A 25,545-nucleotide genomic window follows, 5' to 3' on the forward strand; every position below is an offset into this window, starting at 1 on the left:
GACCTGGACCCAAGCAGGGCCAAAGGAGGGCCCTGCCTGTGGAAAGGCTGGAGCGCCAGCATGAAGCTGGGTGGCTGGGTGGGAGGGGTCCCGGGACCCATGGGAGGAGCCCAGGCTAGGGAGCCACGCGACCTAGGACAAGCAGCAGGGAGAGAGCTCAAGGGGAAAGAGGGAAGGGGAGGAAGGGGCGGCGCGAGGAGGAGGAGGAGGAGGAGGAGGAGGAGGAGGACAAGGAGGAGGAGGAAAGAGTGGGGTGGGTGGGGTGGGGGGGCGAAGGCAGGCGGCGCTAGGGGCACCGCGGGGAGCGCGCGCGGTAGGGGGCCCAAGCAAGGGGCCCCCGTCCGACCCGACGACCTGGAGCGACGCCACCCGACGCCACGGCACGCCACGCGACACGACGACCAACACGCGCTCAGGGGCCCGGCCCAGGAGCCAGGCCCCAGGACTGGAGCTTAAAGCTCCAGGGTTAGGGAGGGCTGGCTCGGCTTAGGGGCAGCATGCAAGGCGAGAGGGCAGGGGAGGGAAGGGAGGGGATCGCGCAGGCCAAGGTCAGCGCAGCGCCCAGGTCCACTGCCAGGTGTCAGGGTTCCTGCAGCCAAGGGGGCCCAGGCGAGGGGCAGGGCTGTGTTTCCCATAGGCAGCCTTCAGGGCGCAGAGGCCAGCTGATGGCACTCCTCTGCAATCCAGGGGAGTAGATCCTCAAGAGAGGGACCTGGACCCAAGCAGGGCCAAAGGAGGGCCCTGCGTGTGGAAAGGCTGGAGCGCCAGCATGAAGCTGGGTGGCTGGGTGGGAGGGGTCCCGCGACCCATGGGAGGAGCCCAGGCTAGGGAGCCACGCGACCTAGGACAAGCAGCAGGGAGAGAGCTCAAGGGGAAAGAGGGAAGGGGAGGAAGGGGCGGCGCGAGGAGGAGGAGGGAGGAGGAGGAGGAGGAGGAAAGAGTGGGGTGGGTGGGGTGGGGGGGCGAAGGCAGGCGGCGCTAGGGGCACCGCGGGGAGCGCGCGCGGTAGGGGGCCCAAGCAAGGGGCCCCCGTCCGACCCGACGACCTGGAGCGACGCCACCCGACGCCACGGCACGCCACGCGACACGACGACCAACAGGCGCTCAGGGGCCCGGCCCAGGAGCCAGGCCCCAGGACTGGAGCTTAAAGCTCCAGGGTTAGGGAGGGCTGGCTCGGCTTAGGGGCAGCATGCAAGGCGAGAGGGCAGGGGAGGGAAGGGAGGGGATCGCGCAGGCCAAGGTCAGCGCAGCGCCCAGGTCCACTGCCAGGTGTCAGGGTTCCTGCAGCCAAGGGGGCCCAGGCGAGGGGCAGGGCTGTGTTTCCCATAGGCAGCCTTCAGGGCGCAGAGGCCAGCTGATGGCACTCCTCTGCAATCCAGGGGAGTAGATCCTCAAGAGAGGGACCTGGACCCAAGCAGGGCCAAAGGAGGGCCCTGCGTGTGGAAAGGCTGGAGCGCCAGCATGAAGCTGGGTGGCTGGGTGGGAGGGGTCCCGCGACCCATGGGAGGAGCCCAGGCTAGGGAGCCACGCGACCTAGGACAAGCAGCAGGGAGAGAGCTCAAGGGGAAAGAGGGAAGGGGAGGAAGGGGCGGCGCGAGGAGGAGGAGGAAAGAGTGGGGTGGGTGGGGTGGGGGGGCGAAGGCAGGCGGCGCTAGGGGCACCGCGGGGAGCGCGCGCGGTAGGGGGCCCAAGCAAGGGGCCCCCGTCCGACCCGACGACCTGGAGCGACGCCACCCGACGCCACGGCACGCCACGCGACACGACGACCAACACGCGCTCAGGGGCCCGGCCCAGGAGCCAGGCCCCAGGACTGGAGCTTAAAGCTCCAGGGTTAGGGAGGGCTGGCTCGGCTTAGGGGCAGCATGCAAGGCGAGAGGGCAGGGGAGGGAAGGGAGGGGATCGCGCAGGCCAAGGTCAGCGCAGCGCCCAGGTCCACTGCCAGGTGTCAGGGTTCCTGCAGCCAAGGGGGCCCAGGCGAGGGGCAGGGCTGTGTTTCCCATAGGCAGCCTTCAGGGCGCAGAGGCCAGCTGATGGCACTCCTCTGCAATCCAGGGGAGTAGATCCTCAAGAGAGGGACCTGGACCCAAGCAGGGCCAAAGGAGGGCCCTGCGTGTGGAAAGGCTGGAGCGCCAGCATGAAGCTGGGTGGCTGGGTGGGAGGGGTCCCGCGACCCATGGGAGGAGCCCAGGCTAGGGAGCCACGCGACCTAGGACAAGCAGCAGGGAGAGAGCTCAAGGGGAAAGAGGGAAGGGGAGGAAGAGGCGGCACAAGGAGGAGGAAAGAGTGGGGTGGGTGGGGTGGGGGGGCGAAGGCAGGCGGCGCTAGGGGCACCGCGGGGAGCGCGCGCGGTAGGGGGCCCAAGCAAGGGGCCCCCCGTCCGACGCGACGACCTGGAGCGACGCCACCCGACGCCACGGCACGCCACGCGACACGACGACCAACACGCGCTCAGGGGCCCGGCCCAGGAGCCAGGCCCCAGGACTGGAGCTTAAAGCTCCAGGGTTAGGGAGGGCTGGCTCGGCTTAGGGGCAGCATGCAAGGCGAGAGGGCAGGGGAGGGAAGGGAGGGGATCGCGCAGGCCAAGGTCAGCGCAGCGCCCAGGTCCACTGCCAGGTGTCAGGGTTCCTGCAGCCAAGGGGGCCCAGGCGAGGGGCAGGGCTGTGTTTCCCATAGGCAGCCTTCAGGGCGCAGAGGCCAGCTGATGGCACTCCTCTGCAATCCAGGGGAGTAGATCCTCAAGAGAGGGACCTGGACCCAAGCAGGGCCAAAGGAGGGCCCTGCGTGTGGAAAGGCTGGAGCGCCAGCATGAAGCTGGGTGGCTGGGTGGGAGGGGTCCCGGGACCCATGGGAGGAGCCCAGGCTAGGGAGCCACGCGACCTAGGACAAGCAGCAGGGAGAGAGCTCAAGGGGAAAGAGGGAAGGGGAGGAAGGGGCGGCGTGAGGAGGAGGAGGAGGAGGAGGAGGAGGAGGAGGAGGAGGAGGAAAGAGTGGGGTGGGTGGGGTGGGGGGGCGAAGGCAGGCGGCGCTAGGGGCACCGCGGGGAGCGCGCGCGGTAGGGGGCCCAAGCAAGGGGCCCCCGTCCGACCCGACGACCTGGAGCGACGCCACCCGACGCCATGGCACGCCACGCGACACGACGACCAACACGCGCTCAGGGGCCCGGCCCAGGAGCCAGGCCCCAGGACTGGAGCTTAAAGCTCCAGGGTTAGGGAGGGCTGGCTCGGCTTAGGGGCAGCATGCAAGGCGAGAGGGCAGGGGAGGGAAGGGAGGGGATCGCGCAGGCCAAGGTCAGCGCAGCGCCCAGGTCCACTGCCAGGTGTCAGGGTTCCTGCAGCCAAGGGGGCCCAGGCGAGGGGCAGGGCTGTGTTTCCCATAGGCAGCCTTCAGGGCGCAGAGGCCAGCTGATGGCACTCCTCTGCAATCCAGGGGAGTAGATCCTCAAGAGAGGGACCTGGACCCAAGCAGGGCCAAAGGAGGGCCCTGCGTGTGGAAAGGCTGGAGCGCCAGCATGAAGCTGGGTGGCTGGGTGGGAGGGGTCCCGGGACCCATGGGAGGAGCCCAGGCTAGGGAGCCACGCGACCTAGGACAAGCAGCAGGGAGAGAGCTCAAGGGGAAAGAGGGAAGGGGAGGAAGGGGCGGCGCGAGGAGGAGGAGGAGGAGGAGGAGGAAAGAGTGGGGTGGGTGGGGTGGGGGGGCGAAGGCAGGCGGCGCTAGGGGCACCGCGGGGAGCGCGCGCGGTAGGGGGCCCAAGCAAGGGGCCCCCGTCCGACCCGACGACCTGGAGCGACGCCACCCGACGCCACGGCACGCCACGCGACACGACGACCAACACGCGCTCAGGGGCCCGGCCCAGGAGCCAGGCCCCAGGACTGGAGCTTAAAGCTCCAGGGTTAGGGAGGGCTGGCTCGGCTTAGGGGCAGCATGCAAGGCGAGAGGGCAGGGGAGGGAAGGGAGGGGATCGCGCAGGCCAAGGTCAGCGCAGCGCCCAGGTCCACTGCCAGGTGTCAGGGTTCCTGCAGCCAAGGGGGCCCAGGCGAGGGGCAGGGCTGTGTTTCCCATAGGCAGCCTTCAGGGCGCAGAGGCCAGCTGATGGCACTCCTCTGCAATCCAGGGGAGTAGATCCTCAAGAGAGGGACCTGGACCCAAGCAGGGCCAAAGGAGGGCCCTGCGTGTGGAAAGGCTGGAGCGCCAGCATGAAGCTGGGTGGCTGGGTGGGAGGGGTCCCGGGACCCATGGGAGGAGCCCAGGCTAGGGAGCCACGCGACCTAGGACAAGCAGCAGGGAGAGAGCTCAAGGGGAAAGAGGGAAGGGGAGGAAGGGGCGGCGCGAGGAGGAGGAGGAGGAGGAGGAGGAAAGAGTGGGGTGGGTGGGGTGGGGGGGCGAAGGCAGGCGGCGCTAGGGGCACCGCGGGGAGCGCGCGCGGTAGGGGGCCCAAGCAAGGGGCCCCCGTCCGACCCGACGACCTGGAGCGACGCCACCCGACGCCACGGCACGCCACGCGACACGACGACCAACACGCGCTCAGGGGCCCGGCCCAGGAGCCAGGCCCCAGGACTGGAGCTTAAAGCTCCAGGGTTAGGGAGGGCTGGCTCGGCTTAGGGGCAGCATGCAAGGCGAGAGGGCAGGGGAGGGAAGGGAGGGGATCGCGCAGGCCAAGGTCAGCGCAGCGCCCAGGTCCACTGCCAGGTGTCAGGGTTCCTGCAGCCAAGGGGGCCCAGGCGAGGGGCAGGGCTGTGTTTCCCATAGGCAGCCTTCAGGGCGCAGAGGCCAGCTGATGGCACTCCTCTGCAATCCAGGGGAGTAGATCCTCAAGAGAGGGACCTGGACCCAAGCAGGGCCAAAGGAGGGCCCTGCGTGTGGAAAGGCTGGAGCGCCAGCATGAAGCTGGGTGGCTGGGTGGGAGGGGTCCCGGGACCCATGGGAGGAGCCCAGGCTAGGGAGCCACGCGACCTAGGACAAGCAGCAGGGAGAGAGCTCAAGGGGAAAGAGGGAAGGGGAGGAAGGGGCGGCGCGAGGAGGAGGAGGAGGAGGAGGAGGAAAGAGTGGGGTGGGTGGGGTGGGGGGGCGAAGGCAGGCGGCGCTAGGGGCACCGCGGGGAGCGCGCGCGGTAGGGGGCCCAAGCAAGGGGCCCCCGTCCGACCCGACGACCTGGAGCGACGCCACCCGACGCCACGGCACGCCACGCGACACGACGACCAACACGCGCTCAGGGGCCCGGCCCAGGAGCCAGGCCCCAGGACTGGAGCTTAAAGCTCCAGGGTTAGGGAGGGCTGGCTCGGCTTAGGGGCAGCATGCAAGGCGAGAGGGCAGGGGAGGGAAGGGAGGGGATCGCGCAGGCCAAGGTCAGCGCAGCGCCCAGGTCCACTGCCAGGTGTCAGGGTTCCTGCAGCCAAGGGGGCCCAGGCGAGGGGCAGGGCTGTGTTTCCCATAGGCAGCCTTCAGGGCGCAGAGGCCAGCTGATGGCACTCCTCTGCAATCCAGGGGAGTAGATCCTCAAGAGAGGGACCTGGACCCAAGCAGGGCCAAAGGAGGGCCCTGCGTGTGGAAAGGCTGGAGCGCCAGCATGAAGCTGGGTGGCTGGGTGGGAGGGGTCCCGGGACCCATGGGAGGAGCCCAGGCTAGGGAGCCACGCGACCTAGGACAAGCAGCAGGGAGAGAGCTCAAGGGGAAAGAGGGAAGGGGAGGAAGGGGCGGCGCGAGGAGGAGGAGGAGGAGGAGGAGAGAGAGAGAGTGGGGTGGGTGGGGTGGGGGGGCGAAGGCAGGCGGCGCTAGGGGCACCGCGGGGAGCGCGCGCGGTAGGGGGCCCAAGCAAGGGGCCCCCGTCCGACCCGACGACCTGGAGCGACGCCACCCGACGCCACGGCACGCCACGCGACACGACGACCAACACGCGCTCAGGGGCCCGGCCCAGGAGCCAGGCCCCAGGACTGGAGCTTAAAGCTCCAGGGTTAGGGAGGGCTGGCTCGGCTTAGGGGCAGCATGCAAGGCGAGAGGGCAGGGGAGGGAAGGGAGGGGATCGCGCAGGCCAAGGTCAGCGCAGCGCCCAGGTCCACTGCCAGGTGTCAGGGTTCCTGCAGCCAAGGGGGCCCAGGCGAGGGGCAGGGCTGTGTTTCCCATAGGCAGCCTTCAGGGCGCAGAGGCCAGCTGATGGCACTCCTCTGCAATCCAGGGGAGTAGATCCTCAAGAGAGGGACCTGGACCCAAGCAGGGCCAAAGGAGGGCCCTGCGTGTGGAAAGGCTGGAGCGCCAGCATGAAGCTGGGTGGCTGGGTGGGAGGGGTCCCGGGACCCATGGGAGGAGCCCAGGCTAGGGAGCCACGCGACCTAGGACAAGCAGCAGGGAGAGAGCTCAAGGGGAAAGAGGGAAGGGGAGGAAGGGGCGGCGCGAGGAGGAGGAGGAGGAGGAGGAGGAAAGAGTGGGGTGGGTGGGGTGGGGGGGCGAAGGCAGGCGGCGCTAGGGGCACCGCGGGGAGCGCGCGCGGTAGGGGGCCCAAGCAAGGGGCCCCCGTCCGACCCGACGACCTGGAGCGACGCCACCCGACGCCACGGCACGCCACGCGACACGACGACCAACACGCGCTCAGGGGCCCGGCCCAGGAGCCAGGCCCCAGGACTGGAGCTTAAAGCTCCAGGGTTAGGGAGGGCTGGCTCGGCTTAGGGGCAGCATGCAAGGCGAGAGGGCAGGGGAGGGAAGGGAGGGGATCGCGCAGGCCAAGGTCAGCGCAGCGCCCAGGTCCACTGCCAGGTGTCAGGGTTCCTGCAGCCAAGGGGGCCCAGGCGAGGGGCAGGGCTGTGTTTCCCATAGGCAGCCTTCAGGGCGCAGAGGCCAGCTGATGGCACTCCTCTGCAATCCAGGGGAGTAGATCCTCAAGAGAGGGACCTGGACCCAAGCAGGGCCAAAGGAGGGCCCTGCGTGTGGAAAGGCTGGAGCGCCAGCATGAAGCTGGGTGGCTGGGTGGGAGGGGTCCCGGGACCCATGGGAGGAGCCCAGGCTAGGGAGCCACGCGACCTAGGACAAGCAGCAGGGAGAGAGCTCAAGGGGAAAGAGGGAAGGGGAGGAAGGGGCGGCGCGAGGAGGAGGAGGAGGAGGAGGAGGAAAGAGTGGGGTGGGTGGGGTGGGGGGGCGAAGGCAGGCGGCGCTAGGGGCACCGCGGGGAGCGCGCGCGGTAGGGGGCCCAAGCAAGGGGCCCCCGTCCGACCCGACGACCTGGAGCGACGCCACCCGACGCCACGGCACGCCACGCGACACGACGACCAACACGCGCTCAGGGGCCCGGCCCAGGAGCCAGGCCCCAGGACTGGAGCTTAAAGCTCCAGGGTTAGGGAGGGCTGGCTCGGCTTAGGGGCAGCATGCAAGGCGAGAGGGCAGGGGAGGGAAGGGAGGGGATCGCGCAGGCCAAGGTCAGCGCAGCGCCCAGGTCCACTGCCAGGTGTCAGGGTTCCTGCAGCCAAGGGGGCCCAGGCGAGGGGCAGGGCTGTGTTTCCCATAGGCAGCCTTCAGGGCGCAGAGGCCAGCTGATGGCACTCCTCTGCAATCCAGGGGAGTAGATCCTCAAGAGAGGGACCTGGACCCAAGCAGGGCCAAAGGAGGGCCCTGCGTGTGGAAAGGCTGGAGCGCCAGCATGAAGCTGGGTGGCTGGGTGGGAGGGGTCCCGGGACCCATGGGAGGAGCCCAGGCTAGGGAGCCACGCGACCTAGGACAAGCAGCAGGGAGAGAGCTCAAGGGGAAAGAGGGAAGGGGAGGAAGGGGCGGCGCGAGGAGGAGGAGGAGGAGGAGGAGGAAAGAGTGGGGTGGGTGGGGTGGGGGGGCGAAGGCAGGCGGCGCTAGGGGCACCGCGGGGAGCGCGCGCGGTAGGGGGCCCAAGCAAGGGGCCCCCGTCCGACCCGACGACCTGGAGCGACGCCACCCGACGCCACGGCACGCCACGCGACACGACGACCAACACGCGCTCAGGGGCCCGGCCCAGGAGCCAGGCCCCAGGACTGGAGCTTAAAGCTCCAGGGTTAGGGAGGGCTGGCTCGGCTTAGGGGCAGCATGCAAGGCGAGAGGGCAGGGGAGGGAAGGGAGGGGATCGCGCAGGCCAAGGTCAGCGCAGCGCCCAGGTCCACTGCCAGGTGTCAGGGTTCCTGCAGCCAAGGGGGCCCAGGCGAGGGGCAGGGCTGTGTTTCCCATAGGCAGCCTTCAGGGCGCAGAGGCCAGCTGATGGCACTCCTCTGCAATCCAGGGGAGTAGATCCTCAAGAGAGGGACCTGGACCCAAGCAGGGCCAAAGGAGGGCCCTGCGTGTGGAAAGGCTGGAGCGCCAGCATGAAGCTGGGTGGCTGGGTGGGAGGGGTCCCGGGACCCATGGGAGGAGCCCAGGCTAGGGAGCCACGCGACCTAGGACAAGCAGCAGGGAGAGAGCTCAAGGGGAAAGAGGGAAGGGGAGGAAGGGGCGGCGCGAGGAGGAGGAGGAGGAGGAGGAGGAAAGAGTGGGGTGGGTGGGGTGGGGGGGCGAAGGCAGGCGGCGCTAGGGGCACCGCGGGGAGCGCGCGCGGTAGGGGGCCCAAGCAAGGGGCCCCCGTCCGACCCGACGACCTGGAGCGACGCCACCCGACGCCACGGCACGCCACGCGACACGACGACCAACACGCGCTCAGGGGCCCGGCCCAGGAGCCAGGCCCCAGGACTGGAGCTTAAAGCTCCAGGGTTAGGGAGGGCTGGCTCGGCTTAGGGGCAGCATGCAAGGCGAGAGGGCAGGGGAGGGAAGGGAGGGGATCGCGCAGGCCAAGGTCAGCGCAGCGCCCAGGTCCACTGCCAGGTGTCAGGGTTCCTGCAGCCAAGGGGGCCCAGGCGAGGGGCAGGGCTGTGTTTCCCATAGGCAGCCTTCAGGGCGCAGAGGCCAGCTGATGGCACTCCTCTGCAATCCAGGGGAGTAGATCCTCAAGAGAGGGACCTGGACCCAAGCAGGGCCAAAGGAGGGCCCTGCGTGTGGAAAGGCTGGAGCGCCAGCATGAAGCTGGGTGGCTGGGTGGGAGGGGTCCCGGGACCCATGGGAGGAGCCCAGGCTAGGGAGCCACGCGACCTAGGACAAGCAGCAGGGAGAGAGCTCAAGGGGAAAGAGGGAAGGGGAGGAAGGGGCGGCGCGAGGAGGAGGAGGAGGAGGAGGAAAGAGTGGGGTGGGTGGGGTGGGGGGGCGAAGGCAGGCGGCGCTAGGGGCACCGCGGGGAGCGCGCGCGGTAGGGGGCCCAAGCAAGGGGCCCCCGTCCGACCCGACGACCTGGAGCGACGCCACCCGACGCCACGGCACGCCACGCGACACGACGACCAACACGCGCTCAGGGGCCCGGCCCAGGAGCCAGGCCCCAGGACTGGAGCTTAAAGCTCCAGGGTTAGGGAGGGCTGGCTCGGCTTAGGGGCAGCATGCAAGGCGAGAGGGCAGGGGAGGGAAGGGAGGGGATCGCGCAGGCCAAGGTCAGCGCAGCGCCCAGGTCCACTGCCAGGTGTCAGGGTTCCTGCAGCCAAGGGGGCCCAGGCGAGGGGCAGGGCTGTGTTTCCCATAGGCAGCCTTCAGGGCGCAGAGGCCAGCTGATGGCACTCCTCTGCAATCCAGGGGAGTAGATCCTCAAGAGAGGGACCTGGACCCAAGCAGGGCCAAAGGAGGGCCCTGCGTGTGGAAAGGCTGGAGCGCCAGCATGAAGCTGGGTGGCTGGGTGGGAGGGGTCCCGGGACCCATGGGAGGAGCCCAGGCTAGGGAGCCACGCGACCTAGGACAAGCAGCAGGGAGAGAGCTCAAGGGGAAAGAGGGAAGGGGAGGAAGGGGCGGCGCGAGGAGGAGGAGGAGGAGGAGGAGGAAAGAGTGGGGTGGGTGGGGTGGGGGGGCGAAGGCAGGCGGCGCTAGGGGCACCGCGGGGAGCGCGCGCGGTAGGGGGCCCAAGCAAGGGGCCCCCGTCCGACCCGACGACCTGGAGCGACGCCACCCGACGCCACGGCACGCCACGCGACACGACGACCAACACGCGCTCAGGGGCCCGGCCCAGGAGCCAGGCCCCAGGACTGGAGCTTAAAGCTCCAGGGTTAGGGAGGGCTGGCTCGGCTTAGGGGCAGCATGCAAGGCGAGAGGGCAGGGGAGGGAAGGGAGGGGATCGCGCAGGCCAAGGTCAGCGCAGCGCCCAGGTCCACTGCCAGGTGTCAGGGTTCCTGCAGCCAAGGGGGCCCAGGCGAGGGGCAGGGCTGTGTTTCCCATAGGCAGCCTTCAGGGCGCAGAGGCCAGCTGATGGCACTCCTCTGCAATCCAGGGGAGTAGATCCTCAAGAGAGGGACCTGGACCCAAGCAGGGCCAAAGGAGGGCCCTGCGTGTGGAAAGGCTGGAGCGCCAGCATGAAGCTGGGTGGCTGGGTGGGAGGGGTCCCGGGACCCATGGGAGGAGCCCAGGCTAGGGAGCCACGCGACCTAGGACAAGCAGCAGGGAGAGAGCTCAAGGGGAAAGAGGGAAGGGGAGGAAGGGGCGGCGCGAGGAGGAGGAGGAGGAGGAGGAGGAAAGAGTGGGGTGGGTGGGGTGGGGGGGCGAAGGCAGGCGGCGCTAGGGGCACCGCGGGGAGCGCGCGCGGTAGGGGGCCCAAGCAAGGGGCCCCCGTCCGACCCGACGACCTGGAGCGACGCCACCCGACGCCACGGCACGCCACGCGACACGACGACCAACACGCGCTCAGGGGCCCGGCCCAGGAGCCAGGCCCCAGGACTGGAGCTTAAAGCTCCAGGGTTAGGGAGGGCTGGCTCGGCTTAGGGGCAGCATGCAAGGCGAGAGGGCAGGGGAGGGAAGGGAGGGGATCGCGCAGGCCAAGGTCAGCGCAGCGCCCAGGTCCACTGCCAGGTGTCAGGGTTCCTGCAGCCAAGGGGGCCCAGGCGAGGGGCAGGGCTGTGTTTCCCATAGGCAGCCTTCAGGGCGCAGAGGCCAGCTGATGGCACTCCTCTGCAATCCAGGGGAGTAGATCCTCAAGAGAGGGACCTGGACCCAAGCAGGGCCAAAGGAGGGCCCTGCGTGTGGAAAGGCTGGAGCGCCAGCATGAAGCTGGGTGGCTGGGTGGGAGGGGTCCCGGGACCCATGGGAGGAGCCCAGGCTAGGGAGCCACGCGACCTAGGACAAGCAGCAGGGAGAGAGCTCAAGGGGAAAGAGGGAAGGGGAGGAAGGGGCGGCGCGAGGAGGAGGAGGAGGAGGAGGAGGAAAGAGTGGGGTGGGTGGGGTGGGGGGGCGAAGGCAGGCGGCGCTAGGGGCACCGCGGGGAGCGCGCGCGGTAGGGGGCCCAAGCAAGGGGCCCCCGTCCGACCCGACGACCTGGAGCGACGCCACCCGACGCCACGGCACGCCACGCGACACGACGACCAACACGCGCTCAGGGGCCCGGCCCAGGAGCCAGGCCCCAGGACTGGAGCTTAAAGCTCCAGGGTTAGGGAGGGCTGGCTCGGCTTAGGGGCAGCATGCAAGGCGAGAGGGCAGGGGAGGGAAGGGAGGGGATCGCGCAGGCCAAGGTCAGCGCAGCGCCCAGGTCCACTGCCAGGTGTCAGGGTTCCTGCAGCCAAGGGGGCCCAGGCGAGGGGCAGGGCTGTGTTTCCCATAGGCAGCCTTCAGGGCGCAGAGGCCAGCTGATGGCACTCCTCTGCAATCCAGGGGAGTAGATCCTCAAGAGAGGGACCTGGACCCAAGCAGGGCCAAAGGAGGGCCCTGCGTGTGGAAAGGCTGGAGCGCCAGCATGAAGCTGGGTGGCTGGGTGGGAGGGGTCCCGGGACCCATGGGAGGAGCCCAGGCTAGGGAGCCACGCGACCTAGGACAAGCAGCAGGGAGAGAGCTCAAGGGGAAAGAGGGAAGGGGAGGAAGGGGCGGCGCGAGGAGGAGGAGGAGGAGGAGGAGGAAAGAGTGGGGTGGGTGGGGTGGGGGGGCGAAGGCAGGCGGCGCTAGGGGCACCGCGGGGAGCGCGCGCGGTAGGGGGCCCAAGCAAGGGGCCCCCGTCCGACCCGACGACCTGGAGCGACGCCACCCGACGCCACGGCACGCCACGCGACACGACGACCAACACGCGCTCAGGGGCCCGGCCCAGGAGCCAGGCCCCAGGACTGGAGCTTAAAGCTCCAGGGTTAGGGAGGGCTGGCTCGGCTTAGGGGCAGCATGCAAGGCGAGAGGGCAGGGGAGGGAAGGGAGGGGATCGCGCAGGCCAAGGTCAGCGCAGCGCCCAGGTCCACTGCCAGGTGTCAGGGTTCCTGCAGCCAAGGGGGCCCAGGCGAGGGGCAGGGCTGTGTTTCCCATAGGCAGCCTTCAGGGCGCAGAGGCCAGCTGATGGCACTCCTCTGCAATCCAGGGGAGTAGATCCTCAAGAGAGGGACCTGGACCCAAGCAGGGCCAAAGGAGGGCCCTGCGTGTGGAAAGGCTGGAGCGCCAGCATGAAGCTGGGTGGCTGGGTGGGAGGGGTCCCGGGACCCATGGGAGGAGCCCAGGCTAGGGAGCCACGCGACCTAGGACAAGCAGCAGGGAGAGAGCTCAAGGGGAAAGAGGGAAGGGGAGGAAGGGGCGGCGCGAGGAGGAGGAGGAGGAGGAGGAGGAAAGAGTGGGGTGGGTGGGGTGGGGGGGCGAAGGCAGGCGGCGCTAGGGGCACCGCGGGGAGCGCGCGCGGTAGGGGGCCCAAGCAAGGGGCCCCCGTCCGACCCGACGACCTGGAGCGACGCCACCCGACGCCACGGCACGCCACGCGACACGACGACCAACACGCGCTCAGGGGCCCGGCCCAGGAGCCAGGCCCCAGGACTGGAGCTTAAAGCTCCAGGGTTAGGGAGGGCTGGCTCGGCTTAGGGGCAGCATGCAAGGCGAGAGGGCAGGGGAGGGAAGGGAGGGGATCGCGCAGGCCAAGGTCAGCGCAGCGCCCAGGTCCACTGCCAGGTGTCAGGGTTCCTGCAGCCAAGGGGGCCCAGGCGAGGGGCAGGGCTGTGTTTCCCATAGGCAGCCTTCAGGGCGCAGAGGCCAGCTGATGGCACTCCTCTGCAATCCAGGGGAGTAGATCCTCAAGAGAGGGACCTGGACCCAAGCAGGGCCAAAGGAGGGCCCTGCGTGTGGAAAGGCTGGAGCGCCAGCATGAAGCTGGGTGGCTGGGTGGGAGGGGTCCCGGGACCCATGGGAGGAGCCCAGGCTAGGGAGCCACGCGACCTAGGACAAGCAGCAGGGAGAGAGCTCAAGGGGAAAGAGGGAAGGGGAGGAAGGGGCGGCGCGAGGAGGAGGAGGAGGAGGAGGAAAGAGTGGGGTGGGTGGGGTGGGGGGGCGAAGGCAGGCGGCGCTAGGGGCACCGCGGGGAGCGCGCGCGGTAGGGGGCCCAAGCAAGGGGCCCCCGTCCGACCCGACGACCTGGAGCGACGCCACCCGACGCCACGGCACGCCACGCGACACGACGACCAACACGCGCTCAGGGGCCCGGCCCAGGAGCCAGGCCCCAGGACTGGAGCTTAAAGCTCCAGGGTTAGGGAGGGCTGGCTCGGCTTAGGGGCAGCATGCAAGGCGAGAGGGCAGGGGAGGGAAGGGAGGGGATCGCGCAGGCCAAGGTCAGCGCAGCGCCCAGGTCCACTGCCAGGTGTCAGGGTTCCTGCAGCCAAGGGGGCCCAGGCGAGGGGCAGGGCTGTGTTTCCCATAGGCAGCCTTCAGGGCGCAGAGGCCAGCTGATGGCACTCCTCTGCAATCCAGGGGAGTAGATCCTCAAGAGAGGGACCTGGACCCAAGCAGGGCCAAAGGAGGGCCCTGCGTGTGGAAAGGCTGGAGCGCCAGCATGAAGCTGGGTGGCTGGGTGGGAGGGGTCCCGGGACCCATGGGAGGAGCCCAGGCTAGGGAGCCACGCGACCTAGGACAAGCAGCAGGGAGAGAGCTCAAGGGGAAAGAGGGAAGGGGAGGAAGGGGCGGCGCGAGGAGGAGGAGGAGGAGGAGGAAAGAGTGGGGTGGGTGGGGTGGGGGGGCGAAGGCAGGCGGCGCTAGGGGCACCGCGGGGAGCGCGCGCGGTAGGGGGCCCAAGCAAGGGGCCCCCGTCCGACCCGACGACCTGGAGCGACGCCACCCGACGCCACGGCACGCCACGCGACACGACGACCAACACGCGCTCAGGGGCCCGGCCCAGGAGCCAGGCCCCAGGACTGGAGCTTAAAGCTCCAGGGTTAGGGAGGGCTGGCTCGGCTTAGGGGCAGCATGCAAGGCGAGAGGGCAGGGGAGGGAAGGGAGGGGATCGCGCAGGCCAAGGTCAGCGCAGCGCCCAGGTCCACTGCCAGGTGTCAGGGTTCCTGCAGCCAAGGGGGCCCAGGCGAGGGGCAGGGCTGTGTTTCCCATAGGCAGCCTTCAGGGCGCAGAGGCCAGCTGATGGCACTCCTCTGCAATCCAGGGGAGTAGATCCTCAAGAGAGGGACCTGGACCCAAGCAGGGCCAAAGGAGGGCCCTGCGTGTGGAAAGGCTGGAGCGCCAGCATGAAGCTGGGTGGCTGGGTGGGAGGGGTCCCGGGACCCATGGGAGGAGCCCAGGCTAGGGAGCCACGCGACCTAGGACAAGCAGCAGGGAGAGAGCTCAAGGGGAAAGAGGGAAGGGGAGGAAGGGGCGGCGCGAGGAGGAGGAGGAGGAGGAGGAGGAAAGAGTGGGGTGGGTGGGGTGGGGGGGCGAAGGCAGGCGGCGCTAGGGGCACCGCGGGGAGCGCGCGCGGTAGGGGGCCCAAGCAAGGGGCCCCCGTCCGACCCGACGACCTGGAGCGACGCCACCCGACGCCACGGCACGCCACGCGACACGACGACCAACACGCGCTCAGGGGCCCGGCCCAGGAGCCAGGCCCCAGGACTGGAGCTTAAAGCTCCAGGGTTAGGGAGGGCTGGCTCGGCTTAGGGGCAGCATGCAAGGCGAGAGGGCAGGGGAGGGAAGGGAGGGGATCGCGCAGGCCAAGGTCAGCGCAGCGCCCAGGTCCACTGCCAGGTGTCAGGGTTCCTGCAGCCAAGGGGGCCCAGGCGAGGGGCAGGGCTGTGTTTCCCATAGGCAGCCTTCAGGGCGCAGAGGCCAGCTGATGGCACTCCTCTGCAATCCAGGGGAGTAGATCCTCAAGAGAGGGACCTGGACCCAAGCAGGGCCAAAGGAGGGCCCTGCGTGTGGAAAGGCTGGAGCGCCAGCATGAAGCTGGGTGGCTGGGTGGGAGGGGTCCCGGGACCCATGGGAGGAGCCCAGGCTAGGGAGCCACGCGACCTAGGACAAGCAGCAGGGAGAGAGCTCAAGGGGAAAGAGGGAAGGGGAGGAAGGGGCGGCGCGAGGAGGAGGAGGAGGAGGAGGAGGAAAGAGTGGGGTGGGTGGGGTGGGGGGGCGAAGGCAGGCGGCGCTAGGGGCACCGCGGGGAGCGCGCGCGGTAGGGGGCCCAAGCAAGGGGCCCCCGTCCGACCCGACGACCTGGAGCGACGCCACCCGACGCCACGGCACGCCACGCGACACGACGACCAACACGCGCTCAGGGGCCCGGCCCAGGAGCCAGGCCCCAGGACTGGAGCTTAAAGCTCCAGGGTTAGGGAGGGCTGGCTCGGCTTAGGGGCAGCATGCAAGGCGAGAGGGCAGGGGAGGGAAGGGAGGGGATCGCGCAGGCCAAGGTCAGCGCAGCGCCCAGGTCCACTGCCAGGTGTCAGGGTTCCTGCAGCCAAGGGGGCCCAGGCGAGGGGCAGGGCTGTGTTTCCCATAGGCAGCCTTCAGGGCGCAGAGGCCAGCTGATGGCACTCCTCTGCAATCCAGGGGAGTAGATCCTCAAGAGAGGGACCTGGACCCAAGCAGGGCCAAAGGAGGGCCCTGCGTGTGGAAAGGCTGGAGCGCCAGCATGAAGCTGGGTGGCTGGGTGGGAGGGGTCCCGGGACCCATGGGAGGAGCCCAGGCTAGGGAGCCACGCGACCTAGGACAAGCAGCAGGGAGAGAGCTCAAGGGGAAAGAGGGAAGGGGAGGAAGGGGCGGCGCGAGGAGGAGGAGGAGGAGGAGGAAAGAGTGGGGTGGGTGGGGTGGGGGGGCGAAGGCAGGCGGCGCTAGGGGCACCGCGGGGAGCGCGCGCGGTAGGGGGCCCAAGCAAGGGGCCCCCGTCCGACCCGACGACCTGGAGCGACGCCACCCGACGCCACGGCACGCCACGCGACACGACGACCAACACGCGCTCAGGGGCCCGGCCCAGGAGCCAGGCCCCAGGACTGGAGCTTAAAGCTCCAGGGTTAGGGAGGGCTGGCTCGGCTTAGGGGCAGCATGCAAGGCGAGAGGGCAGGGGAGGGAAGGGAGGGGATCGCGCAGGCCAAGGTCAGCGCAGCGCCCAGGTCCACTGCCAGGTGTCAGGGTTCCTGCAGCCAAGGGGGCCCAGGCGAGGGGCAGGGCTGTGTTTCCCATAGGCAGCCTTCAGGGCGCAGAGGCCAGCTGATGGCACTCCTCTGCAATCCAGGGGAGTAGATCCTCAAGAGAGGGACCTGGACCCAAGCAGGGCCAAAGGAGGGCCCTGCGTGTGGAAAGGCTGGAGCGCCAGCATGAAGCTGGGTGGCTGGGTGGGAGGGGTCCCGGGACCCATGGGAGGAGCCCAGGCTAGGGAGCCACGCGACCTAGGACAAGCAGCAGGGAGAGAGCTCAAGGGGAAAGAGGGAAGGGGAGGAAGGGGCGGCGCGAGGAGGAGGAGGAGGAGGAGGAGGAAAGAGTGGGGTGGGTGGGGTGGGGGGGCGAAGGCAGGCGGCGCTAGGGGCACCGCGGGGAGCGCGCGCGGTAGGGGGCCCAAGCAAGGGGCCCCCGTCCGACCCGACGACCTGGAGCGACGCCACCCGACGCCACGGCACGCCACGCGACACGACGACCAACACGCGCTCAGGGGCCCGGCCCAGGAGCCAGGCCCCAGGACTGGAGCTTAAAGCTCCAGGGTTAGGGAGGGCTGGCTCGGCTTAGGGGCAGCATGCAAGGCGAGAGGGCAGGGGAGGGAAGGGAGGGGATCGCGCAGGCCAAGGTCAGCGCAGCGCCCAGGTCCACTGCCAGGTGTCAGGGTTCCTGCAGCCAAGGGGGCCCAGGCGAGGGGCAGGGCTGTGTTTCCCATAGGCAGCCTTCAGGGCGCAGAGGCCAGCTGATGGCACTCCTCTGCAATCCAGGGGAGTAGATCCTCAAGAGAGGGACCTGGACCCAAGCAGGGCCAAAGGAGGGCCCTGCGTGTGGAAAGGCTGGAGCGCCAGCATGAAGCTGGGTGGCTGGGTGGGAGGGGTCCCGGGACCCATGGGAGGAGCCCAGGCTAGGGAGCCACGCGACCTAGGACAAGCAGCAGGGAGAGAGCTCAAGGGGAAAGAGGGAAGGGGAGGAAGGGGCGGCGCGAGGAGGAGGAGGAGGAGGAGGAGGAAAGAGTGGGGTGGGTGGGGTGGGGGGGCGAAGGCAGGCGGCGCTAGGGGCACCGCGGGGAGCGCGCGCGGTAGGGGGCCCAAGCAAGGGGCCCCCGTCCGACCCGACGACCTGGAGCGACGCCACCCGACGCCACGGCACGCCACGCGACACGACGACCAACACGCGCTCAGGGGCCCGGCCCAGGAGCCAGGCCCCAGGACTGGAGCTTAAAGCTCCAGGGTTAGGGAGGGCTGGCTCGGCTTAGGGGCAGCATGCAAGGCGAGAGGGCAGGGGAGGGAAGGGAGGGGATCGCGCAGGCCAAGGTCAGCGCAGCGCCCAGGTCCACTGCCAGGTGTCAGGGTTCCTGCAGCCAAGGGGGCCCAGGCGAGGGGCAGGGCTGTGTTTCCCATAGGCAGCCTTCAGGGCGCAGAGGCCAGCTGATGGCACTCCTCTGCAATCCAGGGGAGTAGATCCTCAAGAGAGGGACCTGGACCCAAGCAGGGCCAAAGGAGGGCCCTGCGTGTGGAAAGGCTGGAGCGCCAGCATGAAGCTGGGTGGCTGGGTGGGAGGGGTCCCGGGACCCATGGGAGGAGCCCAGGCTAGGGAGCCACGCGACCTAGGACAAGCAGCAGGGAGAGAGCTCAAGGGGAAAGAGGGAAGGGGAGGAAGGGGCGGCGCGAGGAGGAGGAGGAGGAGGAGGAAAGAGTGGGGTGGGTGGGGTGGGGGGGCGAAGGCAGGCGGCGCTAGGGGCACCGCGGGGAGCGCGCGCGGTAGGGGGCCCAAGCAAGGGGCCCCCGTCCGACCCGACGACCTGGAGCGACGCCACCCGACGCCACGGCACGCCACGCGACACGACGACCAACACGCGCTCAGGGGCCCGGCCCAGGAGCCAGGCCCCAGGACTGGAGCTTAAAGCTCCAGGGTTAGGGAGGGCTGGCTCGGCTTAGGGGCAGCATGCAAGGCGAGAGGGCAGGGGAGGGAAGGGAGGGGATCGCGCAGGCCAAGGTCAGCGCAGCGCCCAGGTCCACTGCCAGGTGTCAGGGTTCCTGCAGCCAAGGGGGCCCAGGCGAGGGGCAGGGCTGTGTTTCCCATAGGCAGCCTTCAGGGCGCAGAGGCCAGCTGATGGCACTCCTCTGCAATCCAGGGGAGTAGATCCTCAAGAGAGGGACCTGGACCCAAGCAGGGCCAAAGGAGGGCCCTGCGTGTGGAAAGGCTGGAGCGCCAGCATGAAGCTGGGTGGCTGGGTGGGAGGGGTCCCGGGACCCATGGGAGGAGCCCAGGCTAGGGAGCCACGCGACCTAGGACAAGCAGCAGGGAGAGAGCTCAAGGGGAAAGAGGGAAGGGGAGGAAGGGGCGGCGCGAGGAGGAGGAGGAGGAGGAGGAAAGAGTGGGGTGGGTGGGGTGGGGGGGCGAAGGCAGGCGGCGCTAGGGGCACCGCGGGGAGCGCGCGCGGTAGGGGGCCCAAGCAAGGGGCCCCCGTCCGACCCGACGACCTGGAGCGACGCCACCCGACGCCACGGCACGCCACGCGACACGACGACCAACACGCGCTCAGGGGCCCGGCCCAGGAGCCAGGCCCCAGGACTGGAGCTTAAAGCTCCAGGGTTAGGGAGGGCTGGCTCGGCTTAGGGGCAGCATGCAAGGCGAGAGGGCAGGGGAGGGAAGGGAGGGGATCGCGCAGGCCAAGGTCAGCGCAGCGCCCAGGTCCACTGCCAGGTGTCAGGGTTCCTGCAGCCAAGGGGGCCCAGGCGAGGGGCAGGGCTGTGTTTCCCATAGGCAGCCTTCAGGGCGCAGAGGCCAGCTGATGGCACTCCTCTGCAATCCAGGGGAGTAGATCCTCAAGAGAGGGACCTGGACCCAAGCAGGGCCAAAGGAGGGCCCTGCGTGTGGAAAGGCTGGAGCGCCAGCATGAAGCTGGGTGGCTGGGTGGGAGGGGTCCCGGGACCCATGGGAGGAGCCCAGGCTAGGGAGCCACGCGACCTAGGACAAGCAGCAGGGAGAGAGCTCAAGGGGAAAGAGGGAAGGGGAGGAAGGGGCGGCGCGAGGAGGAGGAGGAGGAGGAGGAGGAAAGAGTGGGGTGGGTGGGGTGGGGGGGCGAAGGCAGGCGGCGCTAGGGGCACCGCGGGGAGCGCGCGCGGTAGGGGGCCCAAGCAAGGGGCCCCCGTCCGACCCGACGACCTGGAGCGACGCCACCCGACGCCACGGCACGCCACGCGACACGACGACCAACACGCGCTCAGGGGCCCGGCCCAGGAGCCAGGCCCCAGGACTGGAGCTTAAAGCTCCAGGGTTAGGGAGGGCTGGCTCGGCTTAGGGGCAGCATGCAAGGCGAGAGGGCAGGGGAGGGAAGGGAGGGGATCGCGCAGGCCAAGGTCAGCGCAGCGCCCAGGTCCACTGCCAGGTGTCAGGGTTCCTGCAGCCAAGGGGGCCCAGGCGAGGGGCAGGGCTGTGTTTCCCATAGGCAGCCTTCAGGGCGCAGAGGCCAGCTGATGGCACTCCTCTGCAATCCAGGGGAGTAGATCCTCAAGAGAGGGACCTGGACCCAAGCAGGGCCAAAGGAGGGCCCTGCGTGTGGAAAGGCTGGAGCGCCAGCATGAAGCTGGGTGGCTGGGTGGGAGGGGTCCCGGGACCCATGGGAGGAGCCCAGGCTAGGGAGCCACGCGACCTAGGACAAGCAGCAGGGAGAGAGCTCAAGGGGAAAGAGGGAAGGGGAGGAAGGGGCGGCGCGAGGAGGAGGAGGAGGAGGAGGAGGAAAGAGTGGGGTGGGTGGGGTGGGGGGGCGAAGGCAGGCGGCGCTAGGGGCACCGCGGGGAGCGCGCGCGGTAGGGGGCCCAAGCAAGGGGCCCCCGTCCGACCCGACGACCTGGAGCGACGCCACCCGACGCCACGGCACGCCACGCGACACGACGACCAACACGCGCTCAGGGGCCCGGCCCAGGAGCCAGGCCCCAGGACTGGAGCTTAAAGCTCCAGGGTTAGGGAGGGCTGGCTCGGCTTAGGGGCAGCATGCAAGGCGAGAGGGCAGGGGAGGGAAGGGAGGGGATCGCGCAGGCCAAGGTCAGCGCAGCGCCCAGGTCCACTGCCAGGTGTCAGGGTTCCTGCAGCCAAGGGGGCCCAGGCGAGGGGCAGGGCTGTGTTTCCCATAGGCAGCCTTCAGGGCGCAGAGGCCAGCTGATGGCACTCCTCTGCAATCCAGGGGAGTAGATCCTCAAGAGAGGGACCTGGACCCAAGCAGGGCCAAAGGAGGGCCCTGCGTGTGGAAAGGCTGGAGCGCCAGCATGAAGCTGGGTGGCTGGGTGGGAGGGGTCCCGGGACCCATGGGAGGAGCCCAGGCTAGGGAGCCACGCGACCTAGGACAAGCAGCAGGGAGAGAGCTCAAGGGGAAAGAGGGAAGGGGAGGAAGGGGCGGCGCGAGGAGGAGGAGGAGGAGGAGGAAAGAGTGGGGTGGGTGGGGTGGGGGGGCGAAGGCAGGCGGCGCTAGGGGCACCGCGGGGAGCGCGCGCGGTAGGGGGCCCAAGCAAGGGGCCCCCGTCCGACCCGACGACCTGGAGCGACGCCACCCGACGCCACGGCACGCCACGCGACACGACGACCAACACGCGCTCAGGGGCCCGGCCCAGGAGCCAGGCCCCAGGACTGGAGCTTAAAGCTCCAGGGTTAGGGAGGGCTGGCTCGGCTTAGGGGCAGCATGCAAGGCGAGAGGGCAGGGGAGGGAAGGGAGGGGATCGCGCAGGCCAAGGTCAGCGCAGCGCCCAGGTCCACTGCCAGGTGTCAGGGTTCCTGCAGCCAAGGGGGCCCAGGCGAGGGGCAGGGCTGTGTTTCCCATAGGCAGCCTTCAGGGCGCAGAGGCCAGCTGATGGCACTCCTCTGCAATCCAGGGGAGTAGATCCTCAAGAGAGGGACCTGGACCCAAGCAGGGCCAAAGGAGGGCCCTGCGTGTGGAAAGGCTGGAGCGCCAGCATGAAGCTGGGTGGCTGGGTGGGAGGGGTCCCGGGACCCATGGGAGGAGCCCAGGCTAGGGAGCCACGCGACCTAGGACAAGCAGCAGGGAGAGAGCTCAAGGGGAAAGAGGGAAGGGGAGGAAGGGGCGGCGCGAGGAGGAGGAGGAGGAGGAGGAAAGAGTGGGGTGGGTGGGGTGGGGGGGCGAAGGCAGGCGGCGCTAGGGGCACCGCGGGGAGCGCGCGCGGTAGGGGGCCCAAGCAAGGGGCCCCCGTCCGACCCGACGACCTGGAGCGACGCCACCCGACGCCACGGCACGCCACGCGACACGACGACCAACACGCGCTCAGGGGCCCGGCCCAGGAGCCAGGCCCCAGGACTGGAGCTTAAAGCTCCAGGGTTAGGGAGGGCTGGCTCGGCTTAGGGGCAGCATGCAAGGCGAGAGGGCAGGGGAGGGAAGGGAGGGGATCGCGCAGGCCAAGGTCAGCGCAGCGCCCAGGTCCACTGCCAGGTGTCAGGGTTCCTGCAGCCAAGGGGGCCCAGGCGAGGGGCAGGGCTGTGTTTCCCATAGGCAGCCTTCAGGGCGCAGAGGCCAGCTGATGGCACTCCTCTGCAATCCAGGGGAGTAGATCCTCAAGAGAGGGACCTGGACCCAAGCAGGGCCAAAGGAGGGCCCTGCGTGTGGAAAGGCTGGAGCGCCAGCATGAAGCTGGGTGGCTGGGTGGGAGGGGTCCCGGGACCCATGGGAGGAGCCCAGGCTAGGGAGCCACGCGACCTAGGACAAGCAGCAGGGAGAGAGCTCAAGGGGAAAGAGGGAAGGGGAGGAAGGGGCGGCGCGAGGAGGAGGAGGAGGAGGAGGAGGAAAGAGTGGGGTGGGTGGGGTGGGGGGGCGAAGGCAGGCGGCGCTAGGGGCACCGCGGGGAGCGCGCGCGGTAGGGGGCCCAAGCAAGGGGCCCCCGTCCGACCCGACGACCTGGAGCGACGCCACCCGACGCCACGGCACGCCACGCGACACGACGACCAACACGCGCTCAGGGGCCCGGCCCAGGAGCCAGGCCCCAGGACTGGAGCTTAAAGCTCCAGGGTTAGGGAGGGCTGGCTCGGCTTAGGGGCAGCATGCAAGGCGAGAGGGCAGGGGAGGGAAGGGAGGGGATCGCGCAGGCCAAGGTCAGCGCAGCGCCCAGGTCCACTGCCAGGTGTCAGGGTTCCTGCAGCCAAGGGGGCCCAGGCGAGGGGCAGGGCTGTGTTTCCCATAGGCAGCCTTCAGGGCGCAGAGGCCAGCTGATGGCACTCCTCTGCAATCCAGGGGAGTAGATCCTCAAGAGAGGGACCTGGACCCAAGCAGGGCCAAAGGAGGGCCCTGCGTGTGGAAAGGCTGGAGCGCCAGCATGAAGCTGGGTGGCTGGGTGGGAGGGGTCCCGGGACCCATGGGAGGAGCCCAGGCTAGGGAGCCACGCGACCTAGGACAAGCAGCAGGGAGAGAGCTCAAGGGGAAAGAGGGAAGGGGAGGAAGGGGCGGCGCGAGGAGGAGGAGGAGGAGGAGGAGGAAAGAGTGGGGTGGGTGGGGTGGGGGGGCGAAGGCAGGCGGCGCTAGGGGCACCGCGGGGAGCGCGCGCGGTAGGGGGCCCAAGCAAGGGGCCCCCGTCCGACCCGACGACCTGGAGCGACGCCACCCGACGCCACGGCACGCCACGCGACACGACGACCAACACGCGCTCAGGGGCCCGGCCCAGGAGCCAGGCCCCAGGACTGGAGCTTAAAGCTCCAGGGTTAGGGAGGGCTGGCTCGGCTTAGGGGCAGCATGCAAGGCGAGAGGGCAGGGGAGGGAAGGGAGGGGATCGCGCAGGCCAAGGTCAGCGCAGCGCCCAGGTCCACTGCCAGGTGTCAGGGTTCCTGCAGCCAAGGGGGCCCAGGCGAGGGGCAGGGCTGTGTTTCCCATAGGCAGCCTTCAGGGCGCAGAGGCCAGCTGATGGCACTCCTCTGCAATCCAGGGGAGTAGATCCTCAAGAGAGGGACCTGGACCCAAGCAGGGCCAAAGGAGGGCCCTGCGTGTGGAAAGGCTGGAGCGCCAGCATGAAGCTGGGTGGCTGGGTGGGAGGGGTCCCGGGACCCATGGGAGGAGCCCAGGCTAGGGAGCCACGCGACCTAGGACAAGCAGCAGGGAGAGAGCTCAAGGGGAAAGAGGGAAGGGGAGGAAGGGGCGGCGCGAGGAGGAGGAGGAGGAGGAGGAAAGAGTGGGGTGGGTGGGGTGGGGGGGCGAAGGCAGGCGGCGCTAGGGGCACCGCGGGGAGCGCGCGCGGTAGGGGGCCCAAGCAAGGGGCCCCCGTCCGACCCGACGACCTGGAGCGACGCCACCCGACGCCACGGCACGCCACGCGACACGACGACCAACACGCGCTCAGGGGCCCGGCCCAGGAGCCAGGCCCCAGGACTGGAGCTTAAAGCTCCAGGGTTAGGGAGGGCTGGCTCGGCTTAGGGGCAGCATGCAAGGCCAGAGGGCAGGGGAGGGAAGGGAGGGGATCGCGCAGGCCAAGGTCAGCGCAGCGCCCAGGTCCACTGCCAGGTGTCAGGGTTCCTGCAGCCAAGGGGGCCCAGGCGAGGGGCAGGGGCTGTGTTTCCCATAGGCAGCCTTCAGGGCGCAGAGGCCAGCTGATGGCACTCCTCTGCAATCCAGGGGAGTAGATCCTCAAGAGAGGGACCTGGACCCAAGCAGGGCCAAAGGAGGGCCCTGCGTGTGGAAAGGCTGGAGCGCCAGCATGAAGCTGGGTGGCTGGGTGGGAGGGGTCCCGGGACCCATGGGAGGAGCCCAGGCTAGGGAGCCACGCGACCTAGGACAAGCAGCAGGGAGAGAGCTCAAGGGGAAAGAGGGAAGGGGAGGAAGGGGCGGCGCGAGGAGGAGGAGGAGGAGGAGGAAAGAGTGGGGTGGGTGGGGTGGGGGGGCGAAGGCAGGCGGCGCTAGGGGCACCGCGGGGAGCGCGCGCGGTAGGGGGCCCAAGCAAGGGGCCCCCGTCCGACCCGACGACCTGGAGCGACGCCACCCGACGCCACGGCACGCCACGCGACACGACGACCAACACGCGCTCAGGGGCCCGGCCCAGGAGCCAGGCCCCAGGACTGGAGCTTAAAGCTCCAGGGTTAGGGAGGGCTGGCTCGGCTTAGGGGCAGCATGCAAGGCGAGAGGGCAGGGGAGGGAAGGGAGGGGATCGCGCAGGCCAAGGTCAGCGCAGCGCCCAGGTCCACTGCCAGGTGTCAGGGTTCCTGCAGCCAAGGGGGCCCAGGCGAGGGGCAGGGCTGTGTTTCCCATAGGCAGCCTTCAGGGCGCAGCTGATGGCACTCCTCTGCAATCCAGGGGAGTAGATCCTCAAGAGAGGGACCTGGACCCAAGCAGGGCCAAAGGAGGGCCCTGCGTGTGGAAAGGCTGGAGCGCCAGCATGAAGCTGGGTGGCTGGGTGGGAGGGGTCCCGGGACCCATGGGAGGAGCCCAGGCTAGGGAGCCACGCGACCTAGGACAAGCAGCAGGGAGAGAGCTCAAGGGGAAAGAGGGAAGGGGAGGAAGGGGCGGCGCGAGGAGGAGGAGGAGGAGGAGGAAAGAGTGGGGTGGGTGGGGTGGGGGGGCGAAGGCAGGCGGCGCTAGGGGCACCGCGGGGAGCGCGCGCGGTAGGGGGCCCAAGCAAGGGGCCCCCGTCCGACCCGACGACCTGGAGCGACGCCACCCGACGCCACGGCACGCCACGCGACACGACGACCAACACGCGCTCAGGGGCCCGGCCCAGGAGCCAGGCCCCAGGACTGGAGCTTAAAGCTCCAGGGTTAGGGAGGGCTGGCTCGGCTTAGGGGCAGCATGCAAGGCGAGAGGGCAGGGGAGGGAAGGGAGGGGATCGCGCAGGCCAAGGTCAGCGCAGCGCCCAGGTCCACTGCCAGGTGTCAGGGTTCCTGCAGCCAAGGGGGCCCAGGCGAGGGGCAGGGCTGTGTTTCCCATAGGCAGCCTTCAGGGCGCAGAGGCCAGCTGATGGCACTCCTCTGCAATCCAGGGGAGTAGATCCTCAAGAGAGGGACCTGGACCCAAGCAGGGCCAAAGGAGGGCCCTGCGTGTGGAAAGGCTGGAGCGCCAGCATGAAGCTGGGTGGCTGGGTGGGAGGGGTCCCGGGACCCATGGGAGGAGCCCAGGCTAGGGAGCCATGCGACCTAGGACAAGCAGCAGGGAGAGAGCTCAAGGGGAAAGAGGGAAGGGGAGGAAGGGGCGGCGCGAGGAGGAGGAGGAGGAGG

The sequence above is a fragment of the Marmota flaviventris genome (assembly GCF_047511675.1).
Source record: "Marmota flaviventris isolate mMarFla1 chromosome 8 unlocalized genomic scaffold, mMarFla1.hap1 SUPER_8_unloc_1, whole genome shotgun sequence".
NCBI lineage: Eukaryota > Metazoa > Chordata > Mammalia > Rodentia > Sciuridae > Marmota > Marmota flaviventris.